Here is a 6000-nt window from a genome sequence, read left to right as displayed (position 1 = left end):
ACATTTGCAATAACCTGAAGTATACAACTAGATCTCACAATGCATTTCGTATGAGGAATTGACTGGAAATGAAATCAGTTGTGATTTTTGAAACGGAGGGATTATTTGCACTCAGGAGTAAATAGCACCTGCCACACTGCGGGGCTGTTTGCACCCCAATAGTCTGATAAATACTCAGAAATATACAACAACCTGTGTATGTTTCTCTTTTTCCCCATTCTGTTTCCTGTCTCCACTCTTAATATTTCCTTTAATACTACTTATAATAATAAATATACCATAGTTTGATGCAATTTAACCATAGTGTTACTACAGTAATATGGTGTTTATATAGTAACCATGTTTAATTTTTTTGGTTACTATGATTTTACTACAAAATACCATGGTGATACTATGGTAAATGTTGTAAAACCTAAACCTAAACCTAAAAAAAAATTTTGTTAGGTTTAGGGATAGGGGTTGGTGTAGAGTATCTGTAAGATTTTAAATAAACACTCTACAGTGATCCCCTATACTGTATGTTAGTATTTAAATAGGGGTGTAAACCTACTGTTATTTGCACCAGGGTTGGGGAGCAACTAATATTTGCCACTATTTACAATGGGGTGTAATTACAGTAGCATTAAACATTTTGAATTTAGTTTCGGAAAAGTGTTATATAAGTGTAATTTTCATTCATTCATCTACCTTTACTTACACAAGAGTGCAAATAGCATTTGCCTTTTATAATCACATTTTTGACAAATTTGTCTTTTTTTCAGACTGCCAAAAGTTTTACATTCACACACAATTTGACCGTGCAAAATGAATATGTTTATTTTGAAAATTGAAAACTTGACACCACTTGCTGAATAAAGTGTTCAGTGTCATGTGACAACAAAACTGATATTACCGTTTGAAGTGTTTATCATTGCATATTATAATGCAGTAAGCAGTACACAAGTATTCCATTCCGAACATAGCCATTATGAATATCATAATTTGATTTCAGTCATACCTGATTATTTCTGTCCCAAGGCACAGAAATTGGTCCCTAACCCCATAAATAAAGGCCTTTTCAAACAAATCCAAATTTTCAATGCGATTAACATTATGAATAGAAACAATGGATTCCTATTAAGCCATTCACACAATGAATGAACATTCACACGCCAACGGAGCCAGGTTTTTTTATGGTGTGTCAATTATTTTTCCCTTCACCTGGCAATGAAATGCCCTGACCATTAAAATATGAGCCATGCATTGTGTCAGATAGCCGTTCCATTTACCAAAACCAGCGATTAGAAAGCTGTTTTGACCACCAACAAGTAGTAACTTGAGGAACACATTCTGAACCATCCTTTTCTCATATCGGTTCTTAACATGTTAATTATATTGCTGCATTTCTATCTTGAATCCCATTTAAATAACTTTCTGATCTTAAGTGGATTGTCTTCATAATATGTATTGCTTCATTTTTGCCTGTGCATTTAATCTTAAATATAATATATAGTGGGACATCTTTGCTTTTGTATCATTTTATTTTAATAAACAACTTTACTGGGGGCATAGGTAACTCAGCGAATAAAGACACTGACTACCACCACTGGAGTTCACAAGTTCGAATCCAGGGCGTGCTGAGTCAGGTCTCTTAAGCATCCAAATTGGCTTGGTTGCTAGGGAGGGTACACTCACATGGGGTAACCTCCTTGTGGTCGCCATAATGTGGTTCGCTCTCGGTGGGATACGTGGTGAATTGTGCGTGGATGCCATGGTGGATGGCATGAAGCTTCCAAACACGCTATGTCTCCTTGGTAACGTGCACAACACGACACGTGATAAGATGCCCGGGCTGACGGTCTTGAGGCTGATGGATTGAGGCGAGTCACTACACCATCACGAGGACTTTGATCGCATTGGGAATTGGGCATTCCAAACTGGTGAGAAAAAGTGGAGAAAATAAATAAATACAAATTTATTAAAAAATAAACTTACCGATCTTAAACAAAATATTATTCATATTAATACTTGCTGTGACTTGCACATTTATAGGGGTGAACAGCAGGTGAAATGAAATAGTTTGTGGAGTGTATCGAATGTTTTCTTTCTCATTGAGCAAATCAACAACAAACTCGTTGTCGCTGCTGCAGCTTGTGGAAAAATCTGTTTTCTTTTTTTGACCAGCTCCCTAGAGAACTCTTTTAGTGAGCTTTTAATGTGAAAAGGCCATTCGCCTCTCATAATCGTGTCACCTCTGGTGTGTTCAATTTTAAATAGTCTTTAGTTTAAAAGGATGGGGAATTAAAACCTAAACATTTTCTCAAATGTTTCTCCTACTTATTTTTACTGCTAATGTTTACCTGGCCATTCGAATTCTCTTCCTGACAACAGCACCAAGAAATCTTCTTTCTCCATCCTGAAACAATAAAAATGAAAATCCAAGAAGATCAGCAGTTACAGAAATATTCAAACCAGCACGTCTGGCACCAACAATGACCTACTAGGCCAGTTAAAGACCAGCTAGACAGGCAGGGAGACGAGCTAAACACCAACTTGGGCAGGCTGGGAGACCAACTAGACCAGTAAAGCACCAAATTGACCAGACTTGGAGACCAGCTTAAATCAGCTAAGACCAGCAAACCAGCTTGGTCTGTTATAAGTTGTTTTTTGTTCAGCAGGATTTAATTTGATGCAAATGAAAATGAGACTGTAAGCACAGAAGTACAGCTATTACAAATTGGCTGTACAGTTGTTTTCCCTGATGTTGATTACGTTAATAGGACATGGACAACCAGCACACTCTCTTCAATATAAAGTGCTGACCCTTGTCTTGAAGATTGTAATAATCTCTCATGAGGTTTTTGAAGGTTTACTCATTATAGGGACAAACTGTCCGTCTCTCTGAAGCTAGCATCTCCTCTACGGAACTGTGACCATCCACAGGCTTAAGACAAACTGCAACAATAGACACACGAACGTTTAGCTTGTGGATTTCTGTCCAAAAAAATCACTTGTTGCCCAGTTCCAGTTACCTCGCCTCTTGTGTTCCTTTTGGCTTTGCGACCAAAGTGGAGCAAGGCACACAAACCATCTTCATCCTGCCACTGAGCACTTCCTGTACCATTAAATAGATCCCCACTTGATCATATAGTAAACATAGGCCTGATCAAACACACTGATGCATTATAGTTCTGTTAATATTTAATAATCTCTTGTATTACTGGTGTTGAAAGCTCTGTTCACTATGGCTTTCAACCTGCCCTACCCTGATATGAAGAAAGATATGACAAGAGATAATGGAAAATGAACAATGAAAGATGCTTGCATTTAGCCAAGTACAACATTTTGCTGGATCAACATTTATATGAACCAATCGTACTCATGTCCAGGGCTGGACTGGTAATCTGGCATACCGGGCATTTTCCTGGTGGGCTGACGCACTTTTGGGCCGATCAGGGGCGGAATGTCCATCGGGAGAACCGAGCGGGCCGGTGAAACATGCCGAATGGGCCGCGATAAACAACAATGCAGAACGGACCACAAAACGGCACCACGATATGCAGAAAAGGAAAGTGAACACACAATATCAAACCAGCCAAGATGGGTACAAACCTACACACAAATAGCTCTCCCACTATTCAAGTGTGGTGTTTTTTTTTTTTTTTTTTTGTCAAGCTTTGCTTGCTGTTATTCATATTTAATGTGTCTAACTGGAGCAGAAACTGGAAGCTGTTTGCTAAAAGATCTTCAACCATAAGAGAGGAGGACACATGTAAATCATTAATGTGTGCCTTCCTCAAGGGCTCTCTTCCTCTGTGAGAGTGTGGAGACATATAGATTCATGCAAGATTTGTAGGTAAAAGGTCAATGGATGGCTGTTACCTTCCTTATTCAAAGTCCAAAGGAGAACGTTTATCTTAACTTACTCTCTGATGGGCTGATAACAGACTGTCATTCAATGATAGGTCAGGTTGTTTTGGAAAAGGACATTTTCATGGCTTTAGCAGGTCAACAGAGTTGTGATACATTTGTTCAACTCATATAATATCCCTTTAATCTATAGAGCCCAAAAGGAGATGTTAGGCGGTCACCATTCACTTTCACTGTACAGAAAAAGCTAATGGTGATTGAGGCTAGCACGCTGATTTACATCTTTTGTGCACCATGGAAAAAAAGAAAGGCATACCGGGTTGGGACAACATGAGGGCGAGTAAATGATAACAGCATTTTCATATTTTGTTGAACCCTCCCTTTAACATCTTACTCACCTGCATGGCGGGCAATAGTGTCCATCCACTTCAGCATTTTTCCTGCACCCAGTTCTCCCTGGTGGTTGGCATGGCAAGGCAAGATGTTCTGGCACATCTGCACATTTAATGGGCCAGACCTGTTCTTCCGTCCCTTCTCAGTGGATCCATCCAGGACTGGATGACCCTGGCTGCCCATATCTAATGCTCCTCCAGACTAGTTCTGATTCACTGAAATGATAGAGGTCTGCCTGTTCCTGTGCTTTTATCAGGGCCGATGGCCTCAGGAACTCTGCCCAACTTTGATGCTATTTTAGAGCCAAAATGGAGGATCTGTAAGAATAACTAAGCTATGAGAGTCTTTGTACATAGTCTCACACCTTTGCTACAATTGATTTTATTGCACATAGATCCCAACATAATCTTGGTTTGTGTATTGCATAAACCTGTTTTGTATACGAGACCCAATTATGGTGCGATAAACTTAAGGGAATTTTGACAAGATAAAGGCAAATTTGAATATGAGGCACTATGTTGCACTAAAACAGCACAATTACAGTTGCAAGACCCTTAATTTTAGGTAGAAAAATAATAATGATAATTAATTATATATGCCACATAATCAAAAAATTAATTGTTCCCTCACATATGAAATAAAATCGACAAAAATGCTTGGCTACGACTCGGTTTTTATAGAATTACAGGGACATGGGGTCTGTACTCCATGCCTAATTAAGGCTTGAATTCCTCAAAGAATTTTGAACAAAAGATGCATCAAACATATCCATATGGGTCTCCACAGGTCTGGCTTTGGATACCAGATTGTGCCTTGAGCTTGCAAAAGCAGATCTGGCCTCAAAGGAATTTCCCATTGGAGAGCCTCCAACATCTCTACCACCGGGAACCAGTGGCTGTTGGGTAATTTCGGCGCAACTATTATCACGGTTTACTTGTCTTCCTGTGTCTTGCTCAATACTTGATGTAGCAAGAAAAGAGGGGGGAAATAATAATAATTGCATTTTGCTGGCCATCTGTGAGCCTAGATGAGTTTGTTTCATCGAGTACCAGAGGCAATAAAGCGTGTTCTCCAGGGAGGCTAACAGGTCCACCTTGGTTTCCCCCAATACTTCCCAAATCCTCTAATCTGTCTGAGGATGGAGTCGCCATTGCCACAGTCTGACTTCCTTACTCAAAAGTAAATGTGCTCCATTGTTCAGGTGGCCGGGGATGTGCACTGCACGTATCAACAGGAGACACGACTTGCTCCAAAGGAGAATCTGGCACGCCAAGTTCAACATTGGGCATGACCATACTCCTCCTTGCCAGTTTATAAACACCACAATTTCAGTGCTGTCCGTATGAATCAGAACATGAAACTATTGAACGTCTGACTGAAAGGCTCTTAAAGCCAAACGGAACTGTTCCATTCGTTCTATGTGCCAAGCAGTTTGCACACCTGTCCAAGTGTGAAATGCCGAACATCCTCCGGACAGGGCTCCCCAGCTTGTGTTGGATGCGTCTGTGGTGACAACTTTGCCTCCAACCATCTTGGTGAGTGTCACACCTTTATGATAAATCTAGCTTACAGCAGCACATCAATAGGAAGCGAAGGTGACTGTGTCGCCAAGCGTGATGAGGGACCCTCGAGGTGAGCCAGTATTGGAGAGGTCTCCTCTGTAGCAAGCCTAGCGGGTTGACACCGGCTGCAGCAGCCATCCAACCCAACACTCGCTCGAACTGACGCAATGGTAGGGTTCTTCCCAGCATAAAGGGT

Source organism: Xyrauchen texanus, chromosome 44 (assembly GCF_025860055.1).
Source record: "Xyrauchen texanus isolate HMW12.3.18 chromosome 44, RBS_HiC_50CHRs, whole genome shotgun sequence".
In the NCBI taxonomy this organism is placed as follows: Eukaryota; Metazoa; Chordata; class Actinopteri; order Cypriniformes; family Catostomidae; genus Xyrauchen; species Xyrauchen texanus.
This window is presented reverse-complemented; position numbering follows the sequence as displayed.